Here is a 24500-nt window from a genome sequence, read left to right as displayed (position 1 = left end):
ATTTCTAGTCCCTCTTGGAACCTATTTCATGCTTGACAGGAAAGATCTGTCACCACAGTACCTTTCACTGTCACTAAAATTTCCCCCCCTAGAAAACCAATCTCCCCAAACATATTTTGCTCATGCCTACTGGCAGACAACATGTATTGAACTCTATGGTACAGCATATCAAAGAACTTGAGAGAGAAACAATCTACCAACTCAGACAGTTCTACTACTAATAAAAATAACTGAAGTCCTTTCACAGCAAACTGCAAACCTGTTGGAACTCTCTCCACCTAGTACCATAGGTGGAAAATTAAAACTAGTTTTCAAACATGTTCTTACTCCCACCTAGAATATAGAAATTAAACTGAACGTGCACATGGATATATGTGTATGTAAATTTGGGTATATCACAGGTAGAGCTGCACAGCCAAAGCAAACATTCAGCATTAGGTCCAATAGATGAATAAACCATCACTTGTGAGCAATGGAACAAGGCATCATAAATTAATGAAATAAATTAATAGAATACTAATACATCATAAATTAATAGAATACTATTCCAAACTATTGAATTGATACTGTCTCTCTTTCAGTTTCTGGAGTTTTTTATTTTGTACACAATTTCATTCATGTAAAATGCAATTCATCCTTTGGCACTGACACCTATACACAAAGCAGAGTCACTGAGTTTCAAAGCAAGGTAACATCATTCTTCACTCCAAAAAAAATATATCACTTGTTGAGCCACTTAGTGCATGTTAGCTCTTTTAATACACTTAGGAGATAAAATGTAATTTTTGAATTAGGCTCTAGCTTGGTGGAAACTGGTTAAATAACTTATGTACAGTTATACCATTTTATGAAAATCCTGCTCCTTTGCAAAATAGACTTCGACAGTACTTAAAATGGATGGTGTGTACAAGACCTCACATTCAAGGACAACACTGAACAAAAGACAATTTCTTCTGCTTTCCTCTAACGCAGTCACTGCTGCAGTTTTCCTCTAATGTAGCAGTTTGGAGACTAGGTAAAAAGGTAAGAGCAGGTTGCAAAACAAAAAAACAGCCTCCAGGGGAACATTTAGGCAAAAATCATAGCTCAGTTCATGCGGTATCCTTGGAACATGAATCTGGTCTCAAACATGCCCAGATGCAGGGAATAGATCAGAATACAAGCTGCAGAAAAGAATCATCAGGGTGTGGCCTCTCACCCTTCAAGGGGAAGGGAGCACCCAAGAATTGTAGATGCTTGTGGACAAAAGGAATGTCGAAAGTTAGAGGGTCCACAAAACTGCACAGAGTTCTGTTAGTAAATTACACAAGGAAGGAAGGAAGGAAGGAAGGAAGGAAGGAAGGAAGGAAGGAAGGAAGGAAGGAAGGGTCCTGGGTCCATTGCTGATGCAGATGATGGGGTGTGCAGGGTCCAGGGATGCACACACAGGGTCCTGGGCTTTGTGGGGGTACCCTTTTCTAGATTAGTTTTCCTGCACTGGAGGTAAGTTTCTCCCTTTCTGTGTAATTTAGTTACTGTGGAAATGGGTTGGAGGCTTCAGGGTATTTGGTGGTCTCCACATGCCTGCTTCTTCACCTCATTCCTACACTTGTGCTGTGTTGTGCTAATCTCCAGAAGCCAGGATAAGGATGTTTGTCCCAGAAAAGTGCAGCTCTACCTCCATGTGGCCCCTTCTCCAGCCCCATTCTATTCAGGGTTTATTACTAACAATCCTTGGCTGTTACTACCAACAATCCTTGGTTGGCTCCAAAGCCATCCAGCTATCAGTGTTTGAGACATTCACATGAGCTCCTTTATGTTTGGACTTCTACGCATGGGAACATCTAGATAACACAAAGGACATCTCTGTCTGTCAGACGTGCTAGAATCTCTCCAAGAGGGATGTCCAAACGGTGCTGAGTGGCACCATTTTGAGTCCAGGCTTCCTGGATGTGTACCATTTCTCTGCCAATCTGGGAAAAGGCAGGATACAGCCATTTCTAAGAAACATGACTCCAAGGCCTGCATGCTTCCTAGTTGCTACTGAACACAATATGGAATTCCTGTGAGCCCCAGGCTGCTGGCTGCAGGAAGGCACGGGAGTAGACATAATCTGGGAACTGACACCGTGTGATGACACTGTCTCCTGTGCAGTCCAGCAGAGAGTACAGAGTTCAAAGCCAGAAGTCCACATGGCAGAGAAGGGGTCTGGCCATTCCTAGACTACCCAGGTTCACATTGTTAAAATCATGCTAAAACTCTAAATCCAAACCAGCTCTTTTCTTTTGAGGCAAACTGATGTGCTCACAGTAGCTTTATCTTTGTAGGCAACCTGACCATGACACAAGCCATCCATTTGCATCAACAGAGGGAGGGGAGAAACATTCTGAGGTGCCTTTGAAGATTTGAACTCTGAGCCTGGACCAGTGAACTCAGCTGGAGAAATCTCAAAAATGGGCTCTAGACCAAACACACAGAAAAAGCTTCCTAGGCCTCCAGAGAAAACGAAGATGATTTTCAAAGAGTGATTATTCCCATTCTGTCTAACACACATCTTAAAAGGACGTGAATCTGTCCTTGGAGAAGTGTTTCCTTCTCCCCAGAGTCTAGAGAGAAGGCCTGGCAGCTGGTAGGGCTTCTGACACTGGAGGTGGAAATGATGCAGAACATGGTAGCAGAGTCACCGCTAGGAATTCTTCCCAAAGGTTTGGCATGACGCTTTTCAGCCCCAGCAGTACATTACAGCTGCACAAGAGACCCACAGCTTGAACAGAGGGATCACAAACACCATCACTATGGGTGACCACCACTGCATGCATGGGCCAGGCCCACTCCCCCAGAGAGTAAAATGGATTTGAGAGGAAACCCAGCTGGGCCAGGGACAGTGTCCCCAGCTCCAGTCCTATCCCTGGCCCAGGAGTGGCACACTATCATATTTCCCATCCACCACTTCACAGACATTTTGCAGCAACTCACGGGACTCCATAGTAACAATGCCCACTGTGAAAACAGCAGCATTCCCACGCCAGCTCGGCTGGAGCTGTCTCTGCACAAACACGCTCTGCTCCTGTGCATACTGAATGGATTCAGTTCTCTCTCTACAGCTCAACTGTCCAGAGAAACGTTTAGTTGACTGATGAGCCTTTTGCTAGTGAATGCCTAAGATCACACTGAGGTTCAACACAGGCTTTTGCTGTTGGAATTCACTTGGCAATTTTTTTCTTTTTCACAGGCCTCCCTACACCAATACACTCAACTCTGCCCCCAACATCAAAATCTCAGTTACATGGTGTGACTGGTCCCAGGACAGATGATGTTACTTCTTTTTGCTCACTGAGGACAACACAATGCTCCCAAACCAAAAGCAAGTGCCTGCAGGGGCTGTAGGTGGCTAAAGATATTTAATATATTTAAGAGTTTTTGTGGGTTTTTTTTTAATTTTTTTTTTTTGTTCCCGAGGCTTCTGTATGTCTTTATTCCTAAGGAAAATATACATTCAATCAGGGCACTGCATGAACATTTGGCTGGGGCCAGAGTTTAATCAAAGTTTTTTCCCCACATGCGCACAGCTTAATTGGGCATGCACAATCACAGCGTTTGAACAGTGGGGAGTTTTCTTACTAGATTGTTTGTTTCTATAGGCTCGACACAAAGGATCTTGAAAACTGCCCTCCTGCTAGAAGCAGCCATGTCCCACAGTGTGTGTACCATGTGCCATTTCTGAAAATCAGAAATTAGTTCCAGTGAACCTTTGTGGAGAAGGAGTGCTGTGAAACATCAGTATGCAGGAGCACAGAGAGAAGGTGAAAACACTTTAAACTGAAATCTGAGGTTTAAGGAACATGGCAGACTTTTTTATTTTTTCTCTTTTGAATCACTTTCCATTTTGCAGTACTTAAGAAAGCATCAGCTGAATAGCCTTTTACTATGTACCCCTCCCAATAACCCACACTGACTACGGGGTGGGGAATAGCCCAAAATGATGGAGTTGGGTGCTTGGTACAAAGTGACCTTTGTAGCACCTGGGAAAACACAGCTTTCTTTGCCTTCACAAGTCAACACTTCTGACCCCTTGCAAGCTTAACAAGGCCCCATTTTCCACTCTGAAAATCCTCAGGGACCCCAGTGCATGTGGAAGGGAATGTGCATATGTTTTCAGCTGCACCTTGAAAACATATGTGTAACTTGAGAAGTCTTTATCTGCTCCTCCTTCCCAATCTCAAAATCAATCATATTTACACCTCTTACCTCCACTTTGCTGTCTGTAGGAAATTGATCACCAACGCAGCTCTGCTGCTTTTTTTGGACAAAAGCAGAGGGGCAGAATTGCCCTCATTCTCTAATCTCAAGGAAAGACCCAGTATACAAGGCTTGACCATTACTTCTCTCCATAGTACACAAGCTTCTATCTGACCATCATCAGTTGTATCAGTATGAGCCCACTGATCAAGAATACCATCCAGCTAACTTGTCTCTCTGCAGTACCCATCAATGATGTACTTGCTGTCTTCTCTCCAGCTTAAAAGATGCTGGAAATCTCAGTACCAACACATGTGTGACAGCTTACAGCGAGTGCTTGAAGCTCAGCAGACATCTGCTTTCTGGAGCTGCCCATGCAGATTGCATACTGCACACAAATGCTAACAGGAAAGGACAAGTCCAAATGTTTTGTTTCTTTCCTACATCAAACATTGAGTCTGAAAAATGGATAGATGTTCTGTGCATGGGGGACTGACTTAGTTAGCAGAAAAACAAGTGAGAAACCACACACCCTGAATACAGGGGGTACATTGGGGTCAACGAGAAGTTTCTGTGATTCTAGTGTTGTCATTCAGACTCTTGGGCTAGAACACTGTGCTGCTAATAAATATTTATACCTTCAGCCTGTGCCCTGGGGAACAGAAAGTGCTGTGCTGTTGGCAGATTTCCTCTGCCTCAAGCTCTACCATGCCAGGTATTCCTGAGAAATCTGGCTATAGAAAGCTTCTGGGAAGGGGACTCTGATGTGCACAGGTAGGTATGTAAAATCTCACACTGTGTTGGACAGCAGACCTCTGTAGCCTCTATATACCACTCCAATATAGACATAAAGTATCTATGAACATAAACTGCCAAAAAAACCCCACCAGGAGCAGAAACATTGAAAAACAAGATGTGCACAGTTTGATGTCTATGCAAGAAACAGCATAAAGGAAAGGCTTAGATTTACAGGGGATCAGATTTATATAGGGGATGAATCCAAACCCAATGTGTAGAAACACTGGTCAGTAATAATGACATGTTTGGCAAGAGAAAGGAAAGAGTTGCAGTGTGATGTACCGTAGGAATGGAACCAGAAAGCCTCACAGAAGACTCTCTCATGATTTCCTCCTCAGACCTCAGCTCAAATAATTTCTTCAGTGGGTTTCAGCTCACTTAATAGGCTACAATTTTGGAACCCATTTTTTCAAGGGAGATGTAATCCCCTCATCAGTCCTATGGATAACAGCTAGAAGCTACAACCACCCCAGAACACTAGAAGGATGGGATTGCTCAGAGAAGAAAGGAGAAGACTAAGGAAGGATATTATAGCTGTCTTCAGTTATAGAAAGGGCCACCAGGGAGAAAAAGAGAAGTATTTTTTTCATGTTTCTGATCACGAGAATAAGAAATTATTATCTTAAATTGCAGCAGGATTACAAGGAAATATCACAGAAAACTGCAGAGATGTACACTAAAGAGATGTACATTTGCCTGATGGAGTTGTGGCATTGCTGCTGCAAACCCAGGATAGAAACTGATGCCACACAGAAATTCAAGAGAGCCGATCTGCTTTTCAGGCTGACTGATTCTGATCTGGCGCAAACTGTGAAGATCCCATGTCTTTTTAGGTCCCCTTCCCCATCTGCCTTAACAAAAGAAGAACTTCATTCTATTCCAGACACCAGTCAACCCTAGAAGAGACTTTCTCCAAGCTCCCCTACCCACTGCCAAGGACCATGGCTGACCTTCTCTCTGGGAGAGCTGAAGAAAACAATCTTTTTCCTAAGTCTCACATGTTGAAGGAACTCCAGAATCACACGGGGTCCAGAGCAGAAGGTTCCTGGGAAGACATGATTGTCACTTTTCATCAATATGTGTACTCTGCCAGATCCAGAGCAGTAACTGTTCATCTCAGCATCCCCACCCTCCCTGTGCCAAAGTCAAAATAAACGACATTTTGGTGACACAGTGACTGATGTACTGAAAAACATTCTGATAGCTACTGACTCCATTTCAACAAAGCAATAAACAACAACTGTTTATTGACTTTCCACTAGCTCTGCCAATGCACCACGTACAACATTGCTGTTTTTCTTTTCTGAGCAACTACCGAACAGATCTTGTTTAACAAATTAGGCCTGCAATATCCACTACAAGATCCAGATTTTGAACCTGATTAGTTTATAATTGTAAGACAAATTGGTGTTTGAAACCACTTTGTATCAGCAACTGAGAAGCCAGCAGTATTAATATTGCTGCAAGATTAAAACCTTTAGTCTTATTAATTAAACTGAACCAGCATGTCACTAAAATGACTTTTTGCTGTGTACACCTGCAATTGGGGTAGCTCAACTCACTGACAGGTAGCCAGGAGTTCAAACGACTGCTTTGGTTCAAATAGGGACAGACAAGAAGTGCCAGTCTCCCTGTGGGTGCTGCAGTGCCAGTGCTGAAATGTTCTCTTGGAACCCTGGCCACAAAAGGTCTGCCTGACTGCCACATCCAGGCAGAACAAAATGCAGCAAACAGAAAGGCATAAGCTGTGGAAAGAGAACAAGATGTTTCAGTGATCTGTTTTCCTAATCGAAAATGACATTTACAGCATAGGGAAGAAACTTTTTTTTTCAGATGATGGTGTATGACTAATCCTGGGAGTCTACAGTAGCAGAGGAAGCACCAATGCAGTAACTAGACCAAATACTTTGGGAAAGCATTTGAGGGACAAACAAGAAAAACGGGAGTAATTACATGATTTCTGTTAGATTTCCCTCTGAGAAACCAGCAGCACAAGCAGCCCCCAGCCCTTTCCGTTCAATCATGATAGAGTATATTTAACACCGTATTTCCCTCCAGGCTCTTTCACACACATAAGCCATCTCTATTATCACATGCATTTATAAGTTTGGTATCTTGTGCTAGCTTTACATGACTTAAATTGGATCATTAACATTGCAAATTAGAGAAATGCCACACTGCACTCCCCATTGCCTGCAGCACTTACCAAGTGGCATGCAATAGCTATTTAAAACCAGCTATTAACTGAGGTATGTTTTCAGGATGATTCAGGATCAAAATAATTCCTTCCTTGTAAAGGATATATACATGAAGATATTACACCTTTCCTTTTGTGCCTCTGATTATACAGCCACAGCTCTGAGGTGCAACATGAGTATTCAAGGTGCAAAAGCAATAGCTTGATAGCTATTTTAAGACTCAGTTTAGCAACTGGCATCTGGCCAAATCAGGATCATGAAAAACCCCATACAACCTTACAACTGCTCTTTAATCCTCAACTCTTGACGGGAGATACCCTTAAAATTACTTTAAAATTGAGCAATGTGTCAGAGCCAAGGTCACAGTGTGTTTGGAGAACAGAGGCAGGAACAGGAGCCCAGGCCCTTTGCTATATGCTGCAGTTGAATCCTATGGAAAACTGCACAGCCCCAGTGCAGTCTGCAAGGGACCATGGCAGGTTCTTGTAGTGACTGAATTTGTGCCCCTCAGTTATTGTTGAGAGCTTACTTTAGGTCTGTGTCCCATCTTTACTTCTTCAAGTCTTTAACAGAGCTTCACCAAGAGCAACCGCCTGTTTTCAAAGAGAGAGCTGTTTTCCACCTCAAATGAAAATTTCCAGAGACTCTCTTGCATAGTGAAGGGGAACTGGGCTTCCTTCCCATGGACAACTCTAACACGAAGAGAAACTGGCTGAGGAAGTGCAAGACAAGTGGAGCCTACTACCGAAATGCCATCATTGTCAGAGAGTGGTTTATGGGTCTCCTCCATGCAGAGGTAGGCTGCCCCAGCTGTACATTAAAGACAAAATCAAAGTTTGGCTGAATGAAACACTAGAAATTTTGGTTTGTTCTAGCAGATACTGCAGAAGTGACATATTCTGACAAAAAAAGATCTGGTGCAATACAAATTACACTAGGAGAGCCCTGTTACAGTGACGTTAGCTCCCACCAATGTCCTGGAGATCGGATAATTGCTGCCACAGGCCATTGATTGGATCCAGCATGGCAAACATGATGTTATTAAGCTTTTACAGTCTCTGGCTGTAAGAACAATAGCCGGAAAAGCTGGGATAGCTCTACATCCACCCCTTTCAATAGACCAAGGGCTCTAATCAGTGGTTCAATGTCACAGCTATTACAACATAAATCTGGGGTCACCTGTTCTTTTCCAGTTGGTTTGGGTTTTGTTTTTGTAAGGCAGCTGTTTTTGTAAGGCAGTACAAGTATGATGAATGAGGTCTTGCTTTTTGCTTCTGGAATACCCCGGGCATCTTTCATCTAATCCCTCAGATCCTTTTCTGAGCTGTTTGATTGCTTCTTCTGTTCACTCCTTCTCCAAGAATAAGATATCTTCCTGCCTGTCTCCTGCACCTCAATCTCCCATCTTCCAGGGAGCAAGGGTGTCTGGCTCTGCAGGCTCTCTGACTCTTGTCTCAGCCCAGGAAAGGAGACAGGTTGCAAGCAGGATACAAAGCCCTGAAGAAGCACTGTGGGGCCCCACCACTCTAGAATGGAGGCTCTCCAGGGAAGCAATTATAGCACCAAGCCTGTGAGAGCTCAAGAAGCATGTGGACAATGCTCTCAGACACATGGTGTAACTTCTGGGGTTGTCTTGAGCAAGTCCAGGAGTTGGACTCTATGATCTCTGTGAGTCCCTACCAACTCAGAATGTTCTATGATTCAAGAGATTTATCAGAAACCATAATGGATGCCCACTGGCATTTAAAGCTCTGTAATAAATATAAAAATCACAAACTCTTCCAACACAGCCCCAAAGATGTGCAGCTGCCCAGGGCTCCTGCACCAAGCACATCTGCCACAGTGAATACAGGTGGGGATCTCAGTGGTGGACACCAGCTCAGCCTGGACACAGCAGAGACTCTGACACAGCCCATGCTGTTGCTGGGCTCAGAGCTTTCCCAGGACAAAGTCCTGAGAGTTCGCTTGTCCATACTGCAAATGTGGGTCGCAGCAAGAAAAAATTGGCAGTTTCTCTGCACTAGTAGAGAAAACAAAGCCACCAAGCTCAGAGTTCAGCAGCCCTTTTCTCTTCAGCACCACGCTTTCAACTTGTCCCGAGAGACAGAAAGCTCAACCATCAGATTTCCATATTTATAAGGAGAGAGTTTCTGTTTAGCCAAGCTTGCGACAGAAATAACCCTGCAAACAGCAGCAGGAGCAGCAACATGGCAAACACATCTGAGGGGCAGGGATGTGAAAGCCAGGGGAGATCTCACGGCACTGCCTACCTTGGCATGGCTTTCCAGCTCTGCCTGAGAAATTCTGAGGGCACAAATCATTTCAGCTTCTAAAATAAGAGCTTGCCTCGCCCCCGCCCCACACTCCTGTATCTCCGTGACTAATTAGCATCCGGAGGGATACAGATTCTCTTCTGATAAAGCAATGTTTTGCTCCCTTCTCCCCTGACACATTTGTATTAGAAATATCCTCATTATGTGACTAATCAGGAAAGCTGAGACAAAGGCACAGAAGCTGACTTAAAGGGAAATCACTGATTTTTATAAAAGCAGCTTATAAATTATTCTGTCTCCAAAGGGCGGGGATATTTCCTCCCCTCCCAGTGCTGAAAAAAATGTAAAATTGAGGTTCCTGAAGAAAAAATCCATTTTTATTACCAGAAGTGGTGGCTTTTATCATTCCCACTATTTACTGAGCTTGCTCCCAATTGCCTTGGTTACTGCAGGGTTGCAGTCAGTGCACTGCAAAGGTCCTGGAGAGCCTGCCAGCCCTGAGCTGCACACAGGGGCTGGGTTCAGCAAGCTGCACTGCTGCCTGACACTGTGGACAGCAAGTGACAAGGCTGGTTAGCAATTTACCACACTGAGTTTAAAAGTCAGCAGCACATGAAAAGTCAGCTGTATCACCAGCCATCCCTTGAGATGGTCTGAAGATATTTTAGCTACATCTTTCATGTAGCACAGCGGGCTGAGTGAAAACCAGAGCGTATTGAGGTAATCTGCGCTTGGCAGAAGGTCTCTGAAATAAAGGCAAGCAGACACCATTTGGCAATAGCAGAGGAGCTTTTTAAAGGAATTTGTTTCTCTTCCATGCTCCCTGGAATGGAGCTGGTGTCCATCCAGCTCCAGCTTGTCTCCTTCACCTCCCGTTGACAGCACCAGAAAGAGATACCAGGCCAGACAGCTTCTGCCTCACTTCTTTCAAGGCAGCCCCTTTATCAGCTGAAATCAAGCCATCTGTCCCCAGCACCCTTTGAGAAGCTGCAGCAGATTGTGTATCATAGCATGATGTGGGAACAGGAGGTCGAGGGAGCTCATTGCACACACAAAAATCCCAACCAGATCCCTGTCTGCGCTGGGAATGGAGATGAAAAGGTGAACACATCATCAATGATCCCTGGGACAGGTTCAGGCACATGCACAGACTCCTGGTCTTTATTCAGGTCCCTCTGGGCTGCTGCTCCTTCTGCTGCTGATACATGGACCAGCCCTAAGGCCCTGTGCTGGCCCTCCCAAAGGCTTTCCTGGAAGGCAGACTGCTATGAACCGTGGCAGAGGTTTGCCTGCTTTACTTTTTAAGTGTGACTGCACAAATCTTTGAATTTTGAGAGTTTTTTTTTCAGATGCCAAATCTCTACTCTATGGGGTGAAATTTTGTACTTTGGACATTTCTCTTAAACTAATTTGAAATATGTTCCATATTTGTATGTAATTCTAAAAGAATCCCAACTTTTTTCTTCTTCTTTTGTTGAGGTGGGGTGCTGGGAATACATTTGGTCACTTGAGCCCTCCCCTCCAAGTGATATCCCTCTCTGCAGGTACAGCCCAAGACTGATGAGGGCAGGGGGACTGGCAGGAGGTGAGCAGGGAGGAAAAGCAGGATCTGGCAGTAGGACTAGAGATGTCTGATGAAGGTGATGGAAGAAAGAGACTTGATGGATAGCCAGATAGACAGGAGGGGAAAGAACAGTTGAGCTATGCTCCTAGAAGAACAGGTCCAAGAAGAGAAGAGACACAACAGGGACAGCAAAAGGCACCCATGGTTAAAAGCACTGGAGGACACAGCTGTCAGACATCAGTGATATGATGTGCCTTCCCAGACAGTGCTCTGCCAAGGTTCACAGACATGAAGCACAACATCTGACCATTGCTGTGACTTCTCCAGGTGATCCTAGGCTACCTTTAAATTAAGCTCCAGAAGCCTTCTGGCAATGAACAGATTTAGGAACCTGACTGTGACCTGAATACAACTAAGGCTGGTGGCATGTAGCAATGTGTTCAGACAGAGCCCAGAGACATGCCAGTGATGCTGTGACAGGCCACGTTGGGGTTTTCGTACAGTACGTTTTTCTACTCTAAAACTGCAGGGAACTGACATTCGAAGAAAAGAGCAGGGACAGTTTTCCAAGCTCTCAAATACAGCCACTGCGGCCTAATTTGAGCTACTGCAGCCTATGTGCTACATAGCCTGTAATGACATATCCATGTAAACCTTTTCCCTTGGCAATGCAGCATGGACCTGTGCTGGAGATGAATCAGGGTTACACAATGAAAAAACAGAAGCCCAAGTCTGTGGTTTCTTGCAGAAGCTGCAAGTGATGTAGGGAAAGGGGAGCACAGTGCAGAGACAGAAAGATGATTTTGTGATTATACAATGTGGAGCTGTCCTAGAGAATTGGGACTTGTATGCTCTTACAAGAAATGTGCCCAGTCTCTAAGACCAGATTTCCCACAAAGGGTCACTAAAAAGGTCTCCTTACTTTGCTGAACACTGGATCAGAGCCCTGCAGTGTGATATGATGGGTGCTTACAGATGCTACCAAAATTGAGTGGGAGTTGTACTTGCTGCAGGTGAAAATATGTGAATCAGAAGTGGGGGAGTGGGAAAGACTCAGGCAATAGGCATCCTACAGCGAAACCCCAAATGAATTTCTGGCCTTAGCCTGTCTGTCTCAAGCTCATGAGACAGGGAAGGTATTTTGAAAAGACTAGGGGCATCCGGTAATTTCTGGCATTTTAATACATCCCTTCACCTAGCAGCAGGGCTGCAGAGATTAACAAGGACTCTGTGAAATGCTCAGATGTTTTCCGTCATGCTAAATGTCACAGAACAGTCCATAAAATGTCTTTCTAGGCCATCAAGAGAGTTTTGTTCTGGCTTTTTTTCACTTTGTGTGCGTGGCTCTGACATGTCTTTCTGTATCTGAAATGTTTTTCCAGAATTAGCTTGTTAACATCTTCATGCTCTTCGCTCAGTTAATTTTCTCACTAACTTACTCTTCTCCCATTATCGTTCAAACTACTGCAATTCAGGCAGAGAGACAGTGTTTCAATTATGTCACACATCCCTGGTCAATGTAAAGAGTCATCTCTACCAGTCTGTCCTTTCCTCTGTCTTGAAAGCCTATCTGCAAGCTTCCCTGCTGGCATCACCCAGCTGCCTGTGCAGGTATCCTCCACCAAAAACAGGGAGAGTGGAAGACCTCAGTGAAGTAAGAGCTATTGAAGTAAGGAACTATTATAAGAAATGAGAGCAGCAGGCCCAACCCTCACCTTGATCTTACCAAAGGCTTGCCCTCATCCCAAACAAGGGTGCATGCCACGGGATGACCTGGCGCTTAGAGAAGCTCCCTTTCCAGACATAGTATTTAGGGGCCCGCCAGAGGTGATGAAAAAAGAATGCCTATTCCTTCTCACACTGTTTGTTTCTAGTTTGGTACAGATCCCTGCATCTAGTAACATGAGTCTTGTACCATGGATCCACAAGCTGCAGGGATGGATTTGCAACTCAGCCTCTTGCCCCTCACCCCACTGACTCAACGTTGAGATCAGTGTCACTCAGACTCACTAAGTCCTTATACCTTGTGATTTGAAGCAGGAGTTCAAGTATCTACTAACCCTTTACCTTTTTTTCCCACCTCTTTGATTGCTTTCTTCCTCACAGCATACCACCAATGTGCTGCTTCGAGAAACAATCTCAGTATTTTCACCATTTCTTTCTTTCTTTCTTGTTAGAGATACTCAAACTCTTCCTGATTCTAAAATACTGTTTTTAGGATGGCTGAGCAGAAACACACACCATATTCGAGGCAACATACTACTTATTAAGGATGACTTCACAGTTTTTGCCTTCATTTTAATCTCCCTGAACTTTGTTTGCCTTTATGTTGCTATCACCACACTGCACAGCTGGCTTCATTCCTGTTCCCTGCAGTGATGCTAAGTTTTTTTTCTTACCTGTGTCTCAGCTTTTGTACCTTCCTTTTAATCTTCCATAGTGTTTTTGCAGGAGAAGTCTGAATCATTTTCCCCTCTTTTGTATTTGGGAAAACTGAGATCCAGAGAAGTGAAGCTGCTAAACACAAGAGCAGGAGAATTGGGTCCTTCTCCAGTGTTCTGTCCCTTGCCACAAATGCATCTTCATGTAGGCAGTTCTACTGAACACATTAGAGAGCATGCACCAGAAAGCAGTGAGTACCAATATTACACCTCAAAACACACCACAAAGGAAAAAAACAGTGGTCAGGGGCTGCAGTTCCAGCACTATATTATATTCCTGAAATATGGTCTCTTCCTGCAAGCATTTTAAATGAAGAAGAGTTACATAAATCACCAGTCTCACATGCCACACTGTTCATCACAATTTTTAAATGTTGGTGTCAGTATAAAGGCTTGCATCTTCATCCCATTATCTCCCTTTTCCAGCAAATTGTCTTTCCAGAATTAGCTTGTGAATGTCTTCATGCTCTTTGCTCAGTAATTTTCTCAGGAACTTACCCTCTCCTGCTATCATCCAAACCACTGTAACTCACAGAGAGAGCTGATGTTCCAATTATGTCACATGTCCCTGATCAATGTGAAGAGCCACCTCGCTACCAATCTCTGACCATTTCTTCTCCTGATGAGTCTCACTCATATAAGGAGCTTGGAACTAAAGAGGGGAAGAGCAACAAGTGATCTTAAAAAGCAAATTAAAAAAGGTACATATTTTCTCTTAAGGTACCCTCTCAGTTTTAAGTTTTGAGCTGTGCACAGCATGTATAGTGTCCTGTATACATGTACCCCCAGGACACACAGAAAAATAGAGACTAGAGAAAGAAACAATGAAACATAAGAATGGGAACTTCTGGGGCTTCAATTCGGTTTCTAAGCTGCCAATAGAATTAATGCAAGTGAAAGCATTAAGAAGGTCTTTCACTATCACTGAAGCCTTTTAGCTTAATAAGGACAGCTTAGACAACACATTCAGATAAGGGAGAGACAGTTCACATAAAATTTCTATAAGAAAGGTCCCCTGAGCCTGGTTCTATCTGTGTGTCTTCACAGCTTTCAATTAACACTGCAGGTAGGCACAGAAACACTTTCAGCTCATTATCCTCTTTTCAAATAGTGGTGGACATAAGATATTTAGCTGAAAGAGCCCTTTGTAGATCTTTTAAATTCCATTATCATTAGGAAGACAGGCATCCAAAAGAGATATTGTTTTCCTTACTAATAGTTTTATCTTCTGCAGGGTAGAAGCAGCTTTGTGCATTAATTTAAGGTTTGCAATATCTGTGCTGCTGGAAAAATCTATCTGAAATATAAATCTTCAGAGCAATGATGGATTGAAGCTGAACTCAGGCACTTGACTTATGGAGGCATAAATAGGAACATTACTGGATCAAATATTCATCAGCCTCCCAACGAAATAAAAAATGATAAATAAATCGAAGTGTCTCCGGGTGATCATTCTCATTATCTGGCTATACAACATAACCAGAGAATCACTAAAGAAAGTTTGTCATTAGCTGTTAATTGAAGGCACTTTCAGAAAGTGCTGCTTAAGCCTTGAAAGATTGACTGTCTTTCCAGCCACTACCTAATGTGTATGTTAGAGCTGTATTATAAAGCAGTCTCATTAGGACCCTGCCTCCAGCACCACAGCTCAGAGAGAGCTTCTGATGCTTTAGATGAAATTCACATTTGAAATAGCTCATCTACATACAGCCTAACCCCTGGGCACATCTTCAGCACACTTAACTGCATACAGATCTATCTAAGCTGACGCTCATGTTGTAGAAACACAAGATACCTAAGTGCATTGTAATGACACTCAAAAGAGGCAGCAGAGTCCTGGCCCATGGTGATGTACAATCACACGATGTGCCAACGACACACTTCATAAGGTTCAGCCTGTAAAAGCTGAGAACAGCTACCTCAGGGCATGATTTTAGGTTTGCTTGCTCTTTACTGCTCTTTCACATACCTTCTTTTGCTCTTACCATCTTTCTTCCTTATTTCCAGATCTTTTATTTTCACTTACTAATGGGAGCCTGTTAGTGTTGAAGAGGATCTCCTGTTGAGATAATAATTCCTAGATGAGACACCATACTTCCCATGAACCAGCCAGTGTCTACCTGTAACGTGCTATAACCTGATAAAACGTGGAGGCTTTCAATTTACTTTAAAGTGGATACACTTGCACTTAAACTTTTTTCTGCCTCTACAATTGTTGAAGTAAAAATCCATCTTGAATCTACTTTACCTCCAAAGCAATGTTCTCAATCTAAGTTCTCAATCAATGTTCTCAATTATAGGGCCATCTATGGTTAACTCAAAATTGGGCATCATCACAAGAGCTGGTGCAAACTGCCTACAGAACCACTGCTTTTAACTGAGTGGTGCGATGTGGGGTGATGCTGAGACAGCACACAGGGAGCCTGAGCCCAACAGAACAGGGTCACAGAAAATGAAACAGGGTCATGGCCAGGAAACACCAAAAACAACTCAAGTGGCTTACCTATACCAGAGAGATCAATGGTTTAATTGTAATCTGTGTTCCATATAGAAAAGGCATTTAACTATCAGAAAGCACCCAAAGGAGGCCCATGAGGATGGTGAAAGTCTGGAGGGGAAAGTTTTACAAGGAGTGGCTGAGGTCACTTGGTCTGTTCAGCCTGGAGAAGAGGAGATGGAGGGGGAAGAGCTGATCATAGTCTACAACTTCCTCATGAGGGGAAGCAGAGGGCAGACACTGATCTCCTCTCTGTTGTAGTCAGGGACAAGACCTGAGCGAATGGCCTGAAGCTGTGTTATGGGAGGTTTAGGCTGGATATCAGGAAAAAAAAATTCACCCACAGGGTGGCTGAGCAATGGAAAAGGCTCCCCAAGGAAATGGTCATGGCCCCAAGCCTGAGTTCAATAAGTGTTTGGACGGTGTCCTAAGGCACATGGTGTGACTTTTGGGATGTCCTGTGAATGGCAGGAGTTGGATTCGATGATGCCTCTGGTTCTCTTCCAACTCAGCTTGTTCTATGATTCACTTTGTACAGCCACTAGAATAAATATCAGATGAGAAGAATGACACTGAGATTGTGTTATGTTTGATCACAGGACAGCAGTGTGCACCTACCCTGTCTCTGTTTTTTATGCTTCCACTTCTGCAGTAGTTGCAAACATTTGAAGCAGAGCAATAGGCAACACTAAGCAGACACCTGTGCTTACACAGAGGCATGTAATTCACTCAAATTTCCCACTTCACTAATTTTAGAGTTGTACTACTCCTGCAGTATGTAAAATCCCAGCAGAATTGATTTGATCAGAAATTAATATTAAATAGCACAAACAGTACAGTTTGAAGCCATTTACCTCAACTCCTCCAAGGGCTTTTCAGACACTACTCCCCCAACATTATTTAATGGGGCAGGGTCCAGGCAATTTGTGACTGACTGCTTTTGAAGCTTCCAAAACCACCTGTATGGCTGAACTCTAGCTGTTTGAGCTGCTAGTTCTCAGGTCCAGCTTTTACATAAAGCAAATGACAAAGGTAGCTGTTGTTATGAATAGAAAATTGTATTTTTTTTAAGTTTCAGAGTTAAAAAAAAAAAGTCAAACCGGTCAGACTTCTTTGGGTGTGCTGCCAAAGAAAAAGTTCTTAATTATCTGTTAATGGCTGGTGATTAACTATTGCTCCTCTGATGTTCTCAGGTCCAGCTTTTACATAAAGCAAATGACAAAGGCAGCTGTGTCCTGCCATCATGCCTGTAATAACCCTGAGATGCTGACAGTGGCCCTGCACAAAGAAACAATGTGTGGCATCTTAATTACACATTAATTAATGCCAAACATCTTCATTTACAACCCTGCCCAGCACCTTGTACCCCAACACTCACATAAACATTTTGGTTATCATTCTGTATTTCCATCGCACAGGCATACATTTGCATTAGCACACCATGTTTTAACTCCAGACACAAAAAATACACCAAGTAGAACAGGAACTTATATTGTGTGCAGAGCCAAGATGTATCTCACAAAAGTGTGGCTGTGTGGAGAGCACAGATGCTGAAGTTGCATCCTTCCTTTACTTCAGTTTAACTCTTCATTGTGTCTACTCCCTGATATATCCAGCAACTGCTCCACGGCTTTTCCTGAGGCTGTACATTTCTTCTGAAATGAGTATCCTCTGAAATGAGTACCAGAACTAGCTCAGGTCTTACACCAGCAATACAGTTTTCAGGAGGCAATTATCACAGTGAAGGTGTCTTAAGAAAGAGAAATGCAGCCCACTAACAACCAGCAATCAGGGATTCTTACTGAGACCCTGTCAAGGGGAACTCCTGCTCCTTCTGCCAGTGTGACTTCTTGAGACTCCAATCTGCAGGTGATGGACAAAAAGAAGAGTTTGGAAAGTAATTTTTCAGTCACATCCCCACAGAGAGTATGAACTAACAGAGGCAGGTGAAAATAGTCTACGACAGAGACTTGAGTCGAGACCTCAGTTATTCAGGCAAGACTACTACTGCTAATACAAAGCATTCCCCATTCCACCACAACCAACTGCCAGGCTGACAAGTCTGACATTAACCCACAAATTGTGAGATAATGTTTTTGCATTTCCTCCATCAACAGCACAGTTCAGCTGGCATGCTGCTTTTTCCTTGAAATAGGAAGCATATGGCTCTTCTGGAAGCATAGGCTGCTTCATCATCTGATTACCTCCTCAAAGCCATGGTGCTCACCTGCCCAGAGAGCCTGAGAAGCAGCTGCGCTTCCTGGAGGGAAAGAATAAAGTTGGGGTCACACCACTCCTTGCATACACAAGCATCTCAGTGCTTTCTGCTGCGACCACAACTGCATTGACTGGCCCTTAAATCCAGAACCCAGCTTTGTGAAGCCACTGCAGCTGCTGCAGCTGGGCTGTGCTGATTCACAGATGCTGCTGGCACAGCAAAGGGAGGGAGCTGGAGCATCTCATGACATATTCAAGATGACTGTCACAAAAACACCACTGGTGAAAAAAATAGACTTTGTAAGCAAGAGACTCCTACATCTGTTTAAGTCTGTGAGGTGAGTAAGATGCTACATGGCTCTGCCGTGTGCAGACTCATCCCTGCTTCAGAAGCAGGAGCTTCAATGTTACCTGAAAACAATTACATGGTCCAAACATCTGCTCTTCTTTCTGATAAACCTTCCTTGCTTGGGGAAATGGAAGAAAGACAATTTCAAGGCCTAGCCCAAGTGTCTAACATAAATGCACTCAGTAGCTCTCTTGTACAATTGTTTCTAGCTGGAAGAACTTAATATTTCCACTCAGATCTTTCTAGTTGAGTGTGTTGCACCAGCACTGAAAATTAAGAAATGCAAGTCATTACTACTGCTCACCTTGTTTTCAGAATAAAAAAAAATTAAGGGGGGAGAGGCAACACTTCACTGCAGAATTACTGGAGTGACAATATACTCACATTGGAATGAAAACAGAAGTCTTACTTAAACCCTCTCAAGATACCAGGATCTAAGAACAGCAAAAAAGCCCTGCCAGGATGGAGGAAGCTGCTTTCATCCCAGCCAGTACAAGAACCATCTGTTAAGAGATTCACTTACGTTGTTGGAGTAACAATGCCACAGCTGTTCTCCATGAATTAAAAAGAAAGCCAAATCTAAAAGAATTGTGTGTTTCAGAAGACAGTTAAAGAGACTCTCTTCCTTTTTATCGCATTTCAAAATGACACAAGGAGGGAGATGCCACTGGCAAACTCCTGCTTTTTTTTTGGAGAAAAAAGGAAAGCACGCCACTTTAACCCAAACCTCACCATTGGTCTTTAAATTTCATAACCCAAGGAAGTTCAGTTCATACACATTCTATCTAGTAACAGATAATCTGAGACCTGTATTAGAGTATTGGTCCCTGTGAGCTAAGTATACCTCCCAAACAAACTACAAATCCATTTGGTACTGAGCACCCTGCCAACAGAGGTGGACATAAGCAAAACAAAGCATAATGTTCTTCATTATGCTTCATTATATAAAAGAAGCGCTGACCTAGAGGTCTTCTTTTAGCCAAGTGAAAGTTCCCCTATTGTTTTTGTTTATTTTAATGACTAGGGCAAGCCTCATGCAAACTTGCATCCATTCAAATCTTGTACGAGGACAAGATGTCGGTTTTAAAAATGTCCTGTACCCAAGCCAACTAACGTAATTCCTGAAGACCCCACTCAAACCATCTCCACTGGCATCTGAAATGCCCCTGGCTCCCAGTGCAGCAAGCAGGTGAAGAGCCTGTACTCAGACTGCTGGCGCCAGATGTCAACCTCAGCCAGTGTGATGAAATGACAGATTAGACAGTGAGTCTAAAGAGACTCTAAGAGACATTTTCTGCTCTCTTTGCCTGGATGCAAAGTCTAGTGGTCTAGTGGTCCTGACCCCTACCTGCTCCTTTTCTCCAGTGTCAGCTGTGATTTTGCCACTCTTGTTTCTGTATGAACACTGTGAGGAACCACTGATGGCTGAAGGTGTGCCCCACAGTCTTTAACTAGTACAGTCAGCAAAAAATTTTCATAAAGCAGTAAAACCTGGACCATAAGAATACTGCCCTGCATAAGGAAAAGGCTCAAAATCCAAGCCCAATTGTGGAATACTCAAATTCTAAATTATAATAACTGTTTTTATTTCCTGTACAGAAATATAATGCCTTTTTTTTTTTTTTTGTCTTGTAGATAACAAAAGCATGGCCAAGACTAATTAAATCTTTTCAGGAACAGTGCCTAATAGATATTGGTAAAGCATAGATAAATTCCCTGGAAACCAGACTAATGTGGAAAAGTCTGGAAATGTTAAAAAATAATAAGCATGAAAGCATGTAATAATTACTTCAATTTTTAAAAAACCCAATAAAACATGAAGTGTTCTGCTTTTAAGAAACTGTCCTCTCAACTTCATGGACTCACAGAAAGTTACTGGATGATCAGGCTGTGCAGCACCATAAACTGTAAAGTTCAGGGCTACTGCTCCAGGCTAATGGTGTAATTTTCCACGGGGTGATTTTCATTTACAATTCACTTATTGTGTCTGGAAGTCTAATTGTAGCCAAGTACATTTTCGGGTTGTTCAAGGTATAATAAAGAACCAAATAGCTTAGAAAGGCAGCTTTAACTTTATAATTAGAAACATTTGCTATTTCAGTTGGCTTCTCCCTAGCATGTTTATAAGTTTCCCAATATACCTTTCAGCATGTTGTAAAAATAAATTATGACAACCACAGAGTGACTCATAGATACAATAAGAAAAAGGGGAGAGGAGTCTGGATAAATCTGAGATGCAGAGCATCTGTATGTTCATAAGCAAAGTGTCTTCTAGTAGAAATAAAGATAGACAAGGCATAGCTGCACTTGATTCCCAGAAAGCCCATTAAACACAAGGCAACAATGGCATTTGGTTACCATTTCCCCACACATGAGATGAGAATAGTTTATCTGTCCATGTCAGAAAAATGCTGTGCATTGGCAGCCACTATCCCAGTGTAACCTGGTAGCTACTACCCACTGGAACAGCTAGAGATGCTTCTCCAACCTCTCCATGACGCCAGTTAATACTGACACTCCAGACCCTCCAGTGCTGCTGGCAGCAACCCAATCTCCTTTGGAAGTCACTGGGAGCAGTCTGCAGTGATGGGGACAAGGCAGACCACCCTGCAGACCCTCTAAGTTATACCAGCAAGTGAAACGAGAAGATCACCATGATGGGGGACAGCCAACACTGCTCCTTTGCAGCTAGTTTGGTGAGATCAAGAGCAAAATTAGTGGAAGGCAAGTTTCATAACCAATGTTTTTTATATGAGCTCTGGTATGGCAGAATTCAGTCTTTATGAAAATCCCTGGTTTTCTGTCCAAAGAGTATTCTAATGACTCATGTTTATTATCTTCACTAAACTGGAAACAAATATTTTCTAATGTCTCACAAGTTCTCCATCTCCCTAATTTATCTCCTTGTAAGAGAACTGTGAAAATGAGTTAAAGACATAGAAAACAGCACCTTAAATTTAAAAGGCCCAAAGTCAGCTGTTCCAAGGTTAGTGGAATGGTTGTAACTAAACAGTTGAATGAAAAGATGAATTTTCTCTTACTTCCAGGAATTTAAGAGTTAACCCTTTCCTACTGCTGTCCCTAAAATGGATATTAAGGAGCAGTGCTCAGCAGCACATATTTCTGATTGCTTTATTTTCTGCCCTGTATGATTGCCAGCTATTTTTTCTATAAAACATACAAGGTTATAACTGCCATTGCAGAATATACAAATAAACACCAAATATCAAGTCTTCTAAAGACTCTTAAGTCTTTCCCTCTTTCTAGCATGTCTGGATGTTGCTTCAATCATCCTAATAACATGGATGATACAGATAAACTCTCTTTAAGGACATTGCTCACAAATACCCTGTGAGCAGTCAAAAAAAGGAGGTCAGGAGTCTACTTAAAAAAAGAAAGCAGAGCTGGACATAAGCACAAGACCAGACACCACCTCTTCCAAGTAGTTCTGTGTGTGGCTGCCGAATCCTCCTGTGGCACTGCTGCAAACCCTGACCTCCTGTCCATCACAAATGCAGCTCTGGATGCCAGCACTGCATGGGACATTCTGGTAAGGTTGTATACAGGCTCAGTCAGCATGAGGACATGGCTTGTCCTTCCCTTTTCTTGCTATTTTTTGGCATTCTGTATAAGTAGATACATTGCTGATGGCTGTTTTTTCTGTATTGTGATTTTATCAGTACAGAGCTTCCACGCTTAAGACACAAGACTGCAGACCATTCTCTGCTTGCAGTGCACTAAAGAAACCTGAAGAAAAACCTTTTCTTTCAGTGGTATTGCTCAAACTTTACATAAAATGCACTTCTGCAGCCCACGTAGCCTTGTTGAGAGTTCTCAACCCTGCCAAAACAATGAGTAAGAAGAGAATGTAATACCTAAGTTTAAGCTCTTCTCTTTCATAAATAACAATATGAACATCTCTATACAATCAACATTAAAAAGACATGTGTGCATTTAACATATTTTGTATTATTCCCATTAGGTTACCTGTTTAAACCAACAGAATATCTGAGATCATGGAAACCAGCTATCTTGACTCTTACACTAAAAAAAGTAAGAAATTCTGAATCCTAAAACTGTACTAAAAATATTTACTAAAAAGAAGAAAGAAAAATTCTGACTTTGCAACCTGATAAAATATTGGCTATAGCCTATTAAAGCAAGCTATGAGCTGAACAATTTCATAAATTCTGTCACTGTTAATGAGGAAAGTTTAACAAGAGATTAAAATTAAAATTCTTAAAAGTTTCATCGTAAGCAAGGGAATTAAGAGAAGCTATCAAATATATTAGTGCCTGCCCCACTAAACAGGCCATGGCAGATGGAGAGACTGGAGAAAAAGCAAAGATGGCCAGAGATTCTGCATGGAGCAGTGCTGTCAGCTCTCCCTCCTGCAATGCCCATGTCCACAGCGCTCCCTGGATGCAGGGTATTCCAGAACACACTCACCAGGGCTTTTAAAATTTACTCTTTTATCTGTGACAAAATACTCACTTGTTATAACATGAACTAGCTGTGTGATGAAATGATGCCTTGCTGTTCTCATACCTGCTCTAGCTCAGCTTTGCTCTGCTCACTATTCAGCAGAGCACAGAGATCCACCTGCACAACAGAGGAGCCTAAAGCTCACCTTAGGCTATCACTACACAATATTCATACACAGACCAGCAACTGAGTGACTATTCATCCATCATCTGCGGAATGTAAATGACTAATTAGCATCTCCCCAGTAATATTTTGCAGAGAAGACTTGGTTTATTACAACCAGACAGCACAATGCTGGCTCTCAGTGCCTAAACTCACCTGAACCTAATAAGTTTCTTCTGTGTAATTTGCTAGCTATGACGTTTCTAAAGATCACCCTCTCTACCACACAAATCACCTCTAAAGCCACATGTCCTAGGATAGGTACTTCTGCTCTGAAGTTGTTTATTTTATACAGCTGTTAAGTTAAAACCTCTCTGCAAGATTCCCTAAAGCCGAAGCAGATTGTCTTTGGAGTTAGTTTCTTCAGTAGTTAGTGCTGCCTTGCATATTACAAAACACTGGGCCATTTTATGCCTGCAGTGCTGTTGTCCTCCTTTCCATCCAAGGCTCCAGCAATTTTCCCTTCTCCAGACTGGCCATAGTGCTGCATCACAGCACCACTGGCTCCCAGCTAATCGGCAAAAAGAAAGTCAGGGTTTTACGAGGCCATTATTCAGGTTCTTCCTGAATTATCTCTGAGCCTGACTTTCTGAAAGTCAGTTTGAAATAATTGCAGATAACGTTGTTGCTAGCAGACTCCAGCAGATAACTTTGAACAGCTAAGATCAGGTAACTGAATCTTTGGAAAGTTTTAGGGACATAATAATACCCTGGCCATAATGATAGGCAACACTTAGTTATCTCAACTGCAGCAGTTAACAGAAGTTTACAGAGAACAAATAAAAAAAAATTTTCTTTCAAGCTTACAGTATCTTTAATTGGATTCCCAGGCTTAAGGTAGAGAACAAGAAATGCAGGGAAAAGAGATGGAAATGCTAGAGATTAACTAATTTTAGAACCAACCACATGCTGTTCGCTTGCAGCTGGTGAGTGACCTTTGCATTATTCTCAGCTAGCAGGAAATTCCAATCTACATTAATAAGCAGAATATTGTTCACTCTTCCAACAGTGTTTACTTTAAAGGCTTTCTTGCACATACAGACCTCAGTCATCATTTTCTGTGCACTTGTTCGCATTGTCTGCTCATCTCAGTGCATTTGAATCAGTGAAGTGGTTTGCAACAGTGGTAACAACCATGTGGCTGTTCTCTCTCAAATGAAACACTCTACTCAGGATGTTTTAAACGGAACAGAGAAGGAGGGATCCTTCACCCTTCACAGCTATTCTGCAACAGGCATTTCCAGATGGTCACTGCTAAAAGGCAGTTACTTTTAATCAGGGATTCACCCCAAATTTAC

The 24500-nt window shown here is 42.7% G+C and overlaps 1 protein-coding gene across 3 annotated transcripts in view; it reads right to left on the bottom strand.

The window, feature by feature from the left end:
• FAM219A (family with sequence similarity 219 member A) overlaps positions 1-24500 on the bottom strand; it is a 93024-nt gene that overhangs the window by 39309 nt on the left and 29215 nt on the right. The gene's annotated exons all lie outside the window — the stretch shown is intronic.

The sequence above is a fragment of the Passer montanus genome, unplaced genomic scaffold, assembly GCF_014805655.1.
Source record: "Passer montanus isolate IOZ18808 unplaced genomic scaffold, ASM1480565v1 scaffold176, whole genome shotgun sequence".
NCBI lineage: Eukaryota > Metazoa > Chordata > Aves > Passeriformes > Passeridae > Passer > Passer montanus.
The sequence above is the reverse complement of the archived record's forward strand: the minus strand, read 5'-3'. Positions and strand labels throughout refer to the sequence as shown.